This window comes from Delphinus delphis, chromosome 21, assembly GCF_949987515.2.
Source record: "Delphinus delphis chromosome 21, mDelDel1.2, whole genome shotgun sequence".
NCBI classification, from domain to species: Eukaryota; Metazoa; Chordata; class Mammalia; order Artiodactyla; family Delphinidae; genus Delphinus; species Delphinus delphis.
The window spans coordinates 35165354-35180312 of NC_082703.1; the positions used below are offsets into that span (position 1 = coordinate 35165354).

General features: G+C 37.7%; 1 protein-coding gene across 9 annotated transcripts in view; it reads left to right on the forward strand.

Moving 5' to 3' along the window:
• TENM3 (teneurin transmembrane protein 3) overlaps nt 1-14959 on the forward strand; it is a 605325-nt gene that overhangs the window by 427879 nt on the left and 162487 nt on the right. The window lies entirely within an intron of this gene.

A 14959-nucleotide genomic window follows, 5' to 3' on the forward strand; every position in this document is an offset into this window, starting at 1 on the left:
TCCATGTGTCTCTGGCAACATTATAATTTGGTTTCCGAAACCATTCTCTTATACTGAAAGAGTCCTCATTCTAAAATAAAGTATGAGATAAAGATTCAAAGATGATTACCAAGTGAAAGCAAAAGCATCATGTTTAATACAGGATTGCTACTAACCACTGTTGCAATGCTACAGTCTCAATTTGGCTGTTTAGCAGGCATCATGCCAATAATTAAAATGAGAAAGTAGGCTGTGGGCTGATTGTAGCTCTAAAGTAAAGGTCATTCCCAGGAGTCAATATTGATATATATTCCAGAATAAAACCTAGTAGATCTAGTAGAGATATAAACACAGTTTAGCATCATGAGAAGAACATGTGCTTTGCAGTCAGACCTGATTTTTTTTTTTTTTTTTTTTTTTGCGGTACGCGGGCCTCTCACTGTTGTGGCCTCTCCCGTTGCAGAGCACAGGCTCCAGACGCGTAGGCTCAGCGGCCATAGCTCACGGGCCCAGCCGCTCCACGGCATGTGGGATCTTCCCGGACCGGGGCACGAACCCGCGTGCCCTGCATCTGCAGGCGGACTCCCAACCACTGCGCCACCAGGGAAGCCCCAGACCTGATTTTTAATCGTAGATCCCTCATTTAAACTCTCCACGTAGTCATCTACAAATTATTTACTTATTTAAATCTGAGGTCAATTTCCAAAGCAATAATAATGCCTACTCATAATAGTGTTGTATTAAATGAAATAATGTAAACAACTCATCTGGCAGTAGGTGCTTCGTAAATGTTTTTTCTAAATATGACCAAACAATAATAATAGTAATAACAACCATTGCATAGGATTAGATAACCCAACTGCTTAACAGCTGAATGAATATCTTTTATTATTAAGTAGCTCTCTTCTCTCCAGGAATGAAGAACATATTTGTCTTAACTGGAATAATTATGTCTAATTTATCTTTATGAGTTAGGTAGTCCAAGCCTTAACCATAGTTTTACCAGAATAAAATCTCTTGGTTTTTTTTTTCACTATTCCTGTCATTAAACAAAAAGTACATGAATTTTTGCAAGTCTGTTAATTTTGTTCTTGAGAAGAAAAAAAAAATCTTCAAATTATAATGAAAGGTAACTATTCATATCCCTGAAACATTTAGTTAACTAAAGTAATAAATGTTTGGAATTAATCCATAAAAGCCTTGATACATACATTGTCTTCACATCAGTCAGAAGTTAGACCCCAGTTATATTTAAGGTTTTTAAAGCTTTAGGTATCTTTTGAGTATGATGAAGTTACTGTACAAAAGAGTAGGAGTGTTATTTTGTTTAACTGAGGTGAACCAGTTTTTTTTTAATAGTAATTAAGATACCAAGAAAGTATGTATTAATCATTTGCTGTAGGCCTTAGATGATTTTTGAAAGCATAATTCCAACCAGTTGCAAATACTGTATACTCCGGTAATGTTTGGTTTTGGATAACATCAATCTGTATAAAATATTCATATATGATAACCTGAATTTCCATAGTATCTGGAGTAATGAATTCTTAATTACTTCTAGCACATTTCTGGTCGCTTCTCTGAACATGATCAAAGTAAAAGGTCGTCTGTGCCACTACTCTGGTCATAGCTAATGACTGTGATTTAATCATAATCTTTTTCTGGATGTGACCCACTCATTTTGAGACACCTCTCTTCTTCCTCGGCAACTGTTTTTGGAAGTTTTAAAAAAATTCTTTTACTCTTCACTAATGTCGTCTGTGAAAATATGTTTCAGTCCTCTTTCCTTGATTTTGTGTGTGTGTGTGTGTGTGTTTGTTGTCTTTACTTAACATCATTACTACATGTTGATTTTATCTTTTCCTAGAATTTATTGTGCAATTTTAAAACTATGTGTTTCTCTCTAAAATTTCATCCCCTGGTTTCATCACCAATTAATATATACCCTGTCAAAGACAATTGCTTTTCTTTTCCTGCGTTTCTTCATTTTGCCTTGACATTCTTGTGCCTGTTTGATTTCTTTCTCCCTTAATTGCAAACCTGAGTCTGTGTCGTATTACACCATTCTCAGAACCCTTTCTTCTTAGCCCATTAAGATTAAATTCTTGAACATGCAATTAGCCAACTAAGTTTAATAAATTCTATTTGATAACCCCTCTGATTCTGCTAAAGCCGTCTTTATGATTTCTTAGCATCTCACCTCATATTCTGAACCACTTAAAGTGCTACCACCAGAAGTCATCTTGCTCCAGTTACATCCTGCACTAATAGAATATTGCTTCTTTCTGGTCATGGTGTACTAGACACCAGATCTGGGTTAAAATCTCAACATCCTACTAGCTATATAACCTTGGGCCAAGTACTTATACATTTTTACCTGATAACCTGATAACCTTTGATGATACTCCACAAACATTTTATAAGTGTTCCTTGAAATATCATATGTAAAGTATCTGGCATTTCAGTTTCTTTTTTCTTTATTCTCTTCTTATGCTGTACCTTTAAAAATAAAATAATTGAGTTAGCATTTATAAAGGTAAATGACAGCTACCAAGGCAGTGAAGGCAATGACAATTACCAGGAATTTACGCTGATTAACTGCTGTGAGCAATTAGGTAGCATTGTCAGCTTTGGAGCTAGGTATTTTGTTACTGTGAGAATGATCACTATATCCTCAGTTTAATTGGGTGACTTCCTAGAGGAAATAAATTATGAAGTAAATTTTCAAAGACAGGGTTTGGGTTTGTTTTAGAAAAAGCTAACAGTGATAATATGGGGAAGAAATTATCTGAGATAGTGGTGGAGTAGTGATACTTCATAAAATAAAGCCTGAATGCATTCATTCATTCAGCAGATGTTTATGAAATGTACCCATATGAAAAACTCAAGTTTATTATGGAGGACCTGTAGAAGGTATGACTGCTTCTGAAAAAGATTGGACTATATTCCAGAGCAAATTTCAAGGTGGGAACTGATTTTAGAGATTAACTTCTTTGTAAGGTACATGGAGATTTAGTAAAGTGCCTGAGATCATGTGGTCACTAGCATTCAGCTAGATCTCAGGTTCCAAATTCATTACCTTTTCTTCTTGTAGTGTCTCCACATTTTTTTTATTACATATGAAAGAGAAAAATAAAGTACACAACTCCAAAATATATGTATTTATCAAATTAAAAATTATACAGTTGTAGCAATGTACTAATCTTATGCATGTTATCATACATATATAAAACTAAAACTTGAAAGGATGAAATGAAATAGATAATATTTTTATTTTTTATTTTATTTATTTATTTATTTATTTTGGCTATGTTGGGTCTTCGTTTCTGTGCGAGGGATTTCTTTAGTTGCGGCAAGCGGGGGCCACTCTTCATCGCTGTGCACGGGCCTCTCACTGTCACGGCCTCTCTTGTTGCGGAGCACAGGCTCCAGACGCGCAGGCTCAGTAGCTGTTGCTCACGGTCCTAGTTGCTCCACGGCATGTGGGATCTTCCCAGACCAGGGCTCGAACCCGTGTCCCCTGCATCGGCAGGCGGATTCTCAACCACAGCGCCACCAGGGAAGCCCCGATAATATTTTTAAATAATTTTCTTTTATTTAAGTCTATTAAGTTTGTTCATTTAGTAAATTATTTATTAAATATACACTTATGAAGTAATTACATATCAAAGTCATCATACTTTAAACATTTTTCAATCCTATCTAACAATTATATGTACTTCCTTTTGACAAATAAAAGTTGTATATATTTAGATTGTACAATTTGTCTTTTTAAGGTGTACATGATGATTTTGTATATGTGTGTGTGTGTGTGTATATCTGAGTTAATTAACGCACCCATCACGTCACATAGTTATCTTTTGTGTAATGTGTGGTGAGAACACTTAGGATCTACTCTTTTAGCAGTTTCAAGTACACAATATAGTATTATTATCTGTAATGACCAGGCTGCACAGTAGCTCCCGACTTACTCACCTTGTAACCGAAAGTGTCTCTCCAGTTCCCCTGCCTCCCAGCCCTGGTCTTGGCAACCAGACCATTCTGCTCTCTGGTTCTATGAGTTTGATTTCTTTTTTTTTTTTTTTGGCCATGCAGCACAGCATGTGGGATCTTAGTTCCCTGACCAGGGATTGAACCCACGCCCCCTGCATTGGGAGCACAGAGTCTTAACCACTGGACCGCCAGGGAAGTCCCGAAGTTAATTTTTTTAGATTCGACATATAAATGAGATCATACTGTATCTGTTGTATCTTGGCTAATTTCATTTTCTAGCAAAGTAATTGGATGTTTTTGCAATTTCACATTTTTAAGTAAACGAAGGCAAAACCCGCTAAAATTCCATGTTTTGCAGACATTTAAGCAGTTTAGAAAACTGATAATTGGCATAGGTGGCAATCACCGTTCTTGGCAACAAAATTATAATGAAAATAATTCCAAATGCACGTTTTCAAAATATTCTCTCTGGACTAACAGTTCCTTCAGAGCAGCAGTACTTTCTTACTCATTCTTGAATAATACCTGCACCTTAAAGAGACATGGATAATTTTTTCAAAAATAAATTCTTGGTAGCATACTACTGACAGCCACTTGTCATCACCGAAAAGGTCAGCAAATTTGGACCCATTTTATATGTTTAACCCATTTTTATGGTTTATAACTCTTTGGGGGTACTTTGCCATGAGCTCGCTGGATAACCTTTAAGTGGTTAAAAAAGATTTTCAAGATCACTCCACTACTCATCCCAAAGAATGAGTGAAGAATTTTGTATTGCATCAATCACACACAAGCTGCAAAAACTAAAAGGTGAGGACGTTACTGGTAACCCCTCCTCTTGGTGAGCTCTTTTCTCTGTCTCAGGATACCTCATGAACATTAATGACTTTCCAACAAAAGGACTGGCTGTAAGCTCCACAGTCATCCGTGTATTCAGTATCGTAAAAGCCTGGTATCTTATTTTTTAAATACGAGATAAATGCAGATAGAAGGGTGCTTTACACATGCATTAAGATACAGAGCTCATTGGGCGACTACTACTATATTACATAACTGGTTAAAAACGTAAGCTTTAAGGACAAAAAGTCATGACTTTGCCCCTGTACTAACTTTGCCAAGTTAAGGCTCAGTTTTCTCATCTTAAAAAAAAGCAGTTTACAATCACACAGAGTGGAGATTTTATGAAGTTTAAATTACATGATTTTTTCTTTGTACACAGTAAATAGGTCCTCAATCAGCCTAATTTAAACCACTCACCACTCTTTGCACTGGTTGTTTTCTGTTTTGTTTTGTTAAATCCTTCTTGTTCACTGTCACACATCTGATTGATTAGGATACCTTCAACATCTCTTAACAACCCTGGAATTCTTTTATTCTTCATCAACTTACGTCGACACCTGAAATTCTTCTCTTTACCTATATTCACACTTCCTTCTCAAATTTATAGAAAGAGCTTTGCTGAGCAATTTTAAGCCATCAATAATTAAATGAATTAATAATTAAGTAGATTAAATCTTGTTCAAATAGCACATAGGAATTTTTTTTTTTTAATAAATTTATTTATTTATTTTTGACTGTGTTGGGTCTTCGTTTCTGTGCGAGGGCTTTCTGTAGTTGCAGCGAGCAGGGGCCACTCTTCATCACTGTTCAGGGGCCTCTCACTGTTGCGGCCTCTCTTGTTGCGGAGCACAGACTCCAGATGCACAGGCTCAGTAGTTGTGGCTCATGGGCCCAGTTGCTCCGCGGCATGTGGGATCCTCCCAGACCAGGGCTCGAACCCGCGTCCCCTGCATTGGCAGGCAGATTCTCAACCACTGCACCACCAGGGAAGCCCAGCACATAGGAATTTTAAGATCTTTTTCATTTCCATCTTAATTTTAATATATTTAGTATGTAATAACTGCCAACAGTAGTGTAATTGGTATCTTTTAATTTATTTATTTTTTCTTTTTTTGCGGTACGCGGCCTCTCACTGTTGTGGCCTCTCCCGTTGCGGAGCTCAGGCCCCGGACGCGCAGGCTCAGCGGCCGTGGCTCACAGGCCCGGCCGCTCTGCAGCATGTGGGATCTTCCCGGACCGGGGCACGAACCCGTGTCCCCTGCATCGGCAGGCAGACTCTCAACCACTGCGCCACCAGGGAAGCCCAGTGTAATTGATATCGTAAAACATGTAGGAAAATATCTAATATAGATTTGGGCATTTGATACCATGGCTACACAGTTAAAATAACTAAAATATAACAAAGACTATTAAACTATTTTAGCCATCTTGATAATGGTTAAAAAAAAGTCTGCATATTTAATCTGGTTGTTCAGTTCCTGATGCTCCCAAGCAAACTGTATAACATGACTTGTTACTTGATTATAAACATGTCTAAGTTAAAACAAGTCATAATAAAAATACTTTGCCTCCTATTGTAGACCTATTTATTTTTTACAACTGTGGTTATACTTAAATTTTATATTTTATGTCTCTTGCTTAAGACTGAAAAGTGAACGTATAAGACAGTAGAGAATTCACTAAAATATATTTCCCACAAATCACCTTAATACTGTCTAGAATTTTGCCTCCCAATTTTCAGAGATCAGTTAACACATAATGCTGTACTTACCACGTACCTGTTGTACATTCAGTATGATTATAAATTGATACAGAGGCAATTGCTAAAATGTATAATTATTAATACATTCATACTGCAATTTTTTGTAAAATATTATAAAACAATTTTTTTCTCAAACCTCTTGTACAAGCACTAATAGCTCATATTAATTCAGGTGACAGCAGTGAAATGTATCTTGTTTATAAGCTTTTCATTTAAGACATTTTTCTTGCTGGGATCACCTCCTAGTGTGAAAGTTGTCCAAAGATAATAGCACATCAATTCAAAAGTGTAATAGATTTGAGAACACAACATGCTATCAGCATGAAATAGTTTATCAGCCTCACTAACTCACTGTGTCACAGCTAGAATCATTACATACTTTTCTGTTTTCATGTCAAAATATGTAATTTACATTCTAATGCTGATTACTCACTTGGAGGATGTTTAATTTTCTTATTTAGAATATTTTTCTTTAAATGCATACCATAATTAATTTAAAGGTAGTACAAGAAGGGGCATTTTAATTAGTAGGAGTCTAAAATATTTCCTTTTTTTGCAATTCAGGGATGCACAGTATATTATACTATAAAGCATTTTCAATTAGATTTATAATAATAACACCTTCTATTAGAAGCAAAATAATTAGTCCATTTTGTTTTTTGGGGTTTTTTTAGAAAGTACACTTTTTTTTGTGGGGGGGGCTGCGTTGAGTCTTCGTTGCTGCGTGCAGGCTTTCTCTAGTTGCGGCAAGCAGGGGCTACTCTTCTTTGCAGTGCGCGGGCTTCTCATTGCAGGGGCTTCTCTTGTTGCGGAGCACGGGCTGTAGGCGCACAGGCTTCAGAAGTTGCAGTGCTCGGGCTCAGTAGTTGTGGCGCACGAGTTTAGTTGCCCTGCGGCATATGGGATCTTCCCGGACCAGGGCTCAAACCCATGTCCCCTGCATTGGCAGGCGGATTCTTAACCACTGTTCCACCAGGGAACTCCCAATTAATCCATTTTGAACGAGCCCTGTCCAATTCTTAGAAAATTTACACACACACCCACACACATGTACACATCACCTTTTCTAGACTCGTCCTATTTAAAAATTAGCAGAAATTAAATGATCAAAATGCAAAGTCAAAAAATATTGAGGTTCAGTTTATCATTAACTCACTCGAGGTAAATTTTATTTTTCTTAACTGTTTCACCTTTTTAATCCCCGCTTGAGACAAGCCTCTTCTGGTTTTAGGTCCCGTTTGATCATTTTTTATTCTTAGTTAAAGCTTTTGGCCAGGGCTGCCGCTACCATAGTGGTTATTGAAGAAGTTAGTTAAACACTAGTCCTCCAAATACTTTTTACTTTCCTTCTACCAGTTAAGTACTACTCTTCACTGGTTCTGTCACTCCCACCCTTGAAAGCACGTTTTAATATAATATGTAAAGGATGAAAGAAAAAACTTCACCCGTAATAATGAGGATTCAGTGGGGGATTTCTGCTACCTCTGAACTTCAGGGAAACAATTTTTTTTCATCGTGTAGCTTTGTGGATCCGAAGCTACCACTGCTGCAGCCTTTGTCAGGGTGTGTGTGGTGGGGCACCCGCCGTGGCCAGCGCTGGGGGCAGCACCTTGATTGTCACTGCTTTGTCCTCAGCTGCTTCAAAGGAGAAGACTTAGGGAGAAGGCATGTTGTGTGGGAAAATACTCTTATTTTTTTCCTTCCCCTCAAAGCAGCAGATGTGTAAAGGAGTAAGGAGGTTATGTTTGTGTGTGTGTATACAGTGCTTTTTAAATGTTTAGAACTGAGTTTTCCAGAAGTCTCTTCTAATAGATAAAGAGAACGAGTAGAGATAGCTGTTTCTTTCCTAGATAGATTTTAATCCAGGTAATACATTGAAGCAAAGTTTTTAGAGGAAAAAAAGAATATATAAAAACAATTCCAACCAAAAAGGTTAAGAGTAGAGAAATAGCATCATGTCTATGAAGAAAAGTAGTGAAACCTTTTGGGAAGCTGTAAATACCCAAGGTGAATTATCAGCTAGCCTTCTACATGACTCACAAGTCCAAGTGTCAAGTTCAAAGAGAAAAGGAAAGAACTCCCTAAAAGAAAGTACTTGTGAAATAAGGTAGTATATTGCTGAATGTTTGATAAGCACATGGAAATATAGATACCTCTAGGAAACGGAAGAGCCAGGAGAGAATGGATACTGGTGTCTAATTTAGAGATAAAGTAAAGGCCAATAAACATGGTAGACATTTAAAAGTAGCAATGAGATTAAAAAGGATGAAGCAACCAATTTCTTAACAGACAGGTGAAACTGAAAGGGAGGAACAATGAAGGGGGGGTATTGGAAGTAAGGAACTGAGTGAAATGACACAAAGCAATGAAATATCTAAACCATTTGATTCTGAGATCAGATGGATTGAGCCTCGTATTGTACAAATTACAGTTGCTCTAAATTGACTACTTGAAGTGAGCTAGCAGCAGGGACTGTCTAAGCAGGAGTCTTTTGAACTGACTTTCTGTTTTGTTGTACCATCTGGATGGGAGTCTTGAATAAAACGTGGTCCCTGGACCAGCTGCATTGGCTGCTGGCGTTGCACCCCAGAACTTTTCTAACAAGTCTGCCAAGGGATTCTGATATAAACTGAAGTTTGAGAACCATTGCTTTAATGTATGTAATGGTCTCGAAGTACCTTCCTCCTCATGTTGGTGGCCTGACCCTTGAGTATGTAAGTTCACAAGGCCCTACCAAAATCTGTGCGTCCGTCATCAGTCTGATGGACCCGTTTCCATGAGAAAGATAGGTGACTGTAGAATACTTTTTGCAGTCTCACGCAGATGTTAGTGTGGGTGGGCTTCTCCCTGAAAATTCATAGCAGCCTCTGCAGTCTCTTAGTTCTGGAATCGTCCCAGAACTGCGTAGGGCCATCATCCTTGACTGATGGAGGTTTCTTTCCAAACAGCTAGGTATTTAAGCACAGTAAGTAATTGCAGATGTCTCTGGATATCTATTGAGAATCAGTCGCTGAAAGGTAAGGAAAACCAATAGGAACCCAGCCTTGAATAGAAACAGCTAATTTTCTGCACGCGCTTGCTTTCTTTAGTTTTCTGTTTAGTAGCTGCCCCAAATTTTATATTTGCTTGCATCATTATCCTAAAGCACACCACTTAGATAAACTGCTTTTTCAAGCCTCTTAATCAGTTACCAAATGCTGCTAAGTATATATTTAGCAGATAATCCACTTGGCTTTGGAATTGAAAAATCGGAATTTGATAGTGAAAATTCTGAAGACTGTGATAATGAAGCCCAGGTTTTAAGGTTCAAAGTGCTCAGACAATAGTTAATATCATCTTTCAGTTTTATCATTTCTTATAAATATATACAGACAGGGCTCCCCTGGTGGTGCAGTGGTTAAGAATCCGCCTGCCAATGCAGGGGACACGGGTTTGAGCCCTGGTCCGGGAAGATCCCACATGCCGTAGAGCAGCTAAGCCCGCAAGCCACAACTACTGAGCCTGTGTGACACAACTAGAGAAAGCTGCACGCAGAAACGAAGAACCAAAGCAGCCAAAAATAAATAAATGAAATAAATAAATTTATAAATAAATAAATACTGACAAATATTTGGGTCTGTTTTAACTCATGCAATATTTAATGTATATACTCTCAATGATAGATTACAGGTAATTAAGTGAGTGATAATGGGCAATATGAAAGATAACACAATAATTAAATTTTGTATACTTTGAATCTTTTTAGAAAGTATTTTATCTTAAAATGAATTCCAGGCAAACCATCCATTGTTTGGGCATCATCAAGTGACTAAAACTATTTTGAACTCAGTAGTTAATTTTAGCCTTCATGTATTACCAGGTAAATTTAATCCACAAGTGTGGGATTCATTTGCTTTAAATCTGAAAATGTCATTTCAGAAGAGCTGTTTGATGTTGAGGAAATCTTATGAGACCTTTAATAAGCCTCTTAAATCCAGAAAGTTATACTTTGCCAGAAGGAAAAAGAACCTATAACTTAAAATTTCCTTAGCTCCTTTTTTTTTGGTGGTACGCGGGCCTCTCACTGTTGTGGCCTCTCCCGTTGCAGAGCACAGGCTCCGGACACGCAGACTCAGTGGCCATGGCTCACGGGCCCAGCCGCTCCACGGCACGTGGGATCTTCCCGGACCGGGGCACGAACCCGTGTCCCCTGCATCGGCAGGCGGACTCTCAACCACTGTGCCACCAGGGAAGCCCATCCTTAGCTCTTAAGTGAGAACTTTGGATTCTGAAAGTGTTGTAAATTTGGCCAAATATTGCCAGTCTTTCTTCTTACTGGCACATTGTCTTTGAAATCAGAGCATACAGTTTGCAGCAAGCAATCTATATTATGGGTAAAATTTTTATTGATTTGCCTAGAAACATAAATAGAAGGCAAGGCATCAAGACATTTAAACAGCTCACGTTTAGTTTGATGTAAAGTACTCTCTCTATTCAACAAAGACTATAAGAAGAGGAAGAAAGCATGACTTCCTGTGCAATGGAGCCTTTCTCCCCATAAGATGTATCGGGTTTTAGACAATAGAAATAGCTTTCCAGGTGTCTGTGTGTCACCAGTGAAGGTTTCAGCTGTGCCTTAGGGACAGGAACTGAACACTCACTACTATTCTCTTTTCATCCTAATCATTTGCTTTGTTTGCTCATCTCTCAAAAGGTTTTTACTACTGTATAAAACATGGGGAAAAAAAAACCTTCTTTTCTATGAAGATAACCAATTATGAAGTTAATCTAATTAAAATTTCGTTCAGTGGTTGCACACTTTCTTTTTGACTTTTATCTTCTATCCTAATGCCCCACTGAGGAAATGACTCACACGGCTTTAAATGATGCTCTAACACATTTTCCAGGGATGCTTCTCATTCGGTTCCTATAATTTCCGACTTATTAAACCATGTTCTTGAGTTTAGAGGAGTATCATGATTATGTTAAGCTTCTGAACAAAAGACTAATATTAACCTGTTTCCTGGTGACGCTTGTAAGCTTACAATTTAATTGTATTTTATAAGTTGTTTAATTTTGTACTTGATGTTAGGATCTTATAAAATGAGCAGTGAATAAATTGATATTACATATAATATAGAAAGGCACATTTAAATTTACTCCAAAAATCTGATTATTTTTCCACTAAAAATCTTAACAATAGTAAGTTTTGTGGTGATTACTTTGGAAGACAAAAACGATCAAAAGTGAAGAGTTACCAAGGAACAAAGTTACCTGCTGAGAGATTGAGGAAAACAGCAAGAAAAAGCAATTGTACGTGGTCTGAGGTAAAGGTAGATAGAAGTTATGACTGGACATATAGAAGTAATTCAGTGTATTGTGCAGGTTCCGTACTTAAAACATGACATTTCACTTGAGAGTAGAAGGAAATGTGAAATGAAAATGTTACTGTGCCCATTCTTGGTGTTTGCCAAACAAATTAAAAAGAGGAGGTTGAGGTATAAGAACTCAGAGAAACTTCTCCACCCTGGCACAAGAAAAGAAAAGAAAAGAATGAAACAGAGAAAAAAGCAAAGGAGAAATGCTGTAAAGGAAAGAATGCAAGATTCTCTGACTGGTTGAATACTGGTTGGGAGGAGGGGGCAGGCAGAAAAGAATGGTAATTGAAAATTACCCCTAAATTCGTCAGTTAGAGAAACATTAAGGACAGAGTTACCGACGGTGACCAAAAGGTGGGAATGGAGACAGCAAGAAGGACAAGGAGATTCAGTCTGTGTCCCTACTAATTTCCTTTTTTATTTTTTATTTTATATTGGAGTGTAGTTAATTTACAATATTGTGTTAGTTTCAGGTGTACAGCAAAGTGATTCAGTTACACATATACATGTATCTATTCTTTTTCAGATTCTTTTCTATATAAGTTATTACAGAGTATTGAGTGTAGTTCCCTGTGCTCTGCAGTAGGTCCTTGTTGATGATCTGTTTTGTATATAGTAGTGTGTATATGTTAATCCCAATCCCCTAATTTATCCCTCCCCCAGCTTTCCCCTTTGGTAACCATAAATTTGTTTTCTAAGTCTGTGAGTCTCTTTCTGCTTTGTAAATAAGTTCATCTATGTCATTTTTTAGACAGTAATTTAAAATTTGTGGCATGACCTAGAGAAAGCGCCATCACAGAGTCAGTTAGAAATATATGCTAGAACCAAAGGCGGAAAGCTGAAACGAAAAGGCTGGTGTGAAGGCATATCAACAAAGAAACGGATCTTTCAACTTCAGAGGAAAAACGAGGAACTATTAATTGTGCTTAATACTGAGTGATTCTCCCCATTTATGTTTTCGCTGCCTCACGGCGTTACAGTTAATGGTGCCACGCGGTTCCACGGTGCTTGTCTGTTTGTTGTTGTTAATAGAATCCCCCATCAAGGTTCCAAAGCCACAAAGCAACTGTTAGTGTTCGGTGACCTTCTGCACCGGCTGCCTTTGGGGCTTTGAAATTGATTTTCCCCCTCCCAGTCTCCGATAGTTTCTCTTCAAGTGTGCATCTCTCATTTGTCACCAGAGTGAAACTGGTGGCACAAATGGCAGCAGAAATGGAGACAGGTGCCGTGCAGGGCATCATTAGGAACATCAGAATAAGCTCAGGCTGCTCTGGTATGCCCTGCGTTACAAGGAAACTGCTTCTGCGTTATCGCCGAATACAATGGGGCATATTCTCACAGGATCCACTTGTTTCATTCCCAAATATGGTCTGAGAAGGAAAGAAAACCCTGTCTTTGTTCTCCAAACCTCATGTGGATGCCGGGTCAAGAGCATATGTTTTTGACAGTAATTTTTGCAGAATTTTTGATATGTGAGAAGCATATTCCCAAGGCTGTGTGACGGGTGAAGAGTCTCAGGGTGGGAAAGACCATCATGACACACAGGAGTAGGTGCCTTAGAGAGTATTAGGTGATAAAAGAATTTTCTGGAAACTCCTTGTATACTTTTCATGTAGCTGAATTCCAGTATTCATTTATCTGTTCATTTATTAAATATTTGTGGAATTCTAGACCTAAACTAAGCATTGTGTTCGAGCTTGAAACAGTTTTTTTAAAATCCTGGACTTAAAGATACAGGTAAGTCACAAAATACACTTGTCAGTGTGTGGTAATTTCTGTATTGCAGTGGAAAGGACATTGTTGACTTTGGAAAGACGGCATCCTGTCTGAACCTAAAAATGGACAGATTCCTACCAAATCTGAAACCAAGTGTTCTCTATAGAAAGTAGGTTGACATAGACCTTTTCTACTAGTCTAGTTAATGTTTGAGAGGTTTTTCCATGTGTATTTTAACATATCTGTTTTGAGGCTGTAATGATTCTTAAAGGAATCATCCTCACATGAATGCCATCATTTGTAAGTGGTTTCAAAATACATCGATTTAAGCAGTCTTTATGAATTTTTTCTATACTTACACGCTAGAAAGCCATCTGAAAATATTGAAGGCCAGTCATTCTAAAATACAATTGAAGGTGATTTGGTTTCTCTTTCAGTGTTTTATAATGTTTCTTTATTTACTATGCACTCACATCTCCAAGGCACTAATATGATGCCACCCCCAACATGGTTAGTCATTTAGACAGAGGAAGGGGAAATGCACTTCAGACCTTTAAAGTCAGTGGCCAAAATAACCCCCAAAACAGTCAAATTCTATTTTCTCTTGCAGCGACAAAAGTAAATTTATTTATTAAATAAGTTAGGGGACTTCCCTGGTGGTCCAGTGGTACAGACTCCGTGCTTCCACTGCAGGGGGCACAGGTTCGATCCCTGGTCGTGGAACTGAGATCCTGCATGCCGTGCAGCACAGCCAGAAAATAAATAAATCACTTGAGTGTTACAAAATAAACTAAAAGACTGTATGACAATATAAACAGTACAGTCCTAGATTTATTTAAAAATAAATACAGTTAGAAACTCTTTGAAAGTAAAGAGTCTTCAGTTCTACTAACCTTGATGAGCAGTGTATTTTTGAGTAATATATCTTTGTTTTCAACAATATCTCACAGTTGCATTTTGGTTTAAGAAAAATAATAATTTCATAGTCGTTCAAGCCTAGTTCTTGAAAGAGTTCCTTGCCAGGATCACCAAAGCAGATGGACATCATGTATTGATACCACAAATTTTGGAAACTAGAAAAGGGATGTCTGATTTGAAGTCAGCATGTGTCTAACTCCTTGTCCCGAGCCATGTTTTCAGTGTTAAGGCTAAGGTCATAATCTTTCATGGTCCATAGGCTGAGGTTCAAACCCCATTTCCCGTCGAGAAATGACCCAAAGCGCTCTGAATAAAGCTCTGACACGTTTTCCAGGTTCGGGTTTTGCTATAATTTCCAACTTTTATTTATTTTTATTCCATCATTTGTTTATTA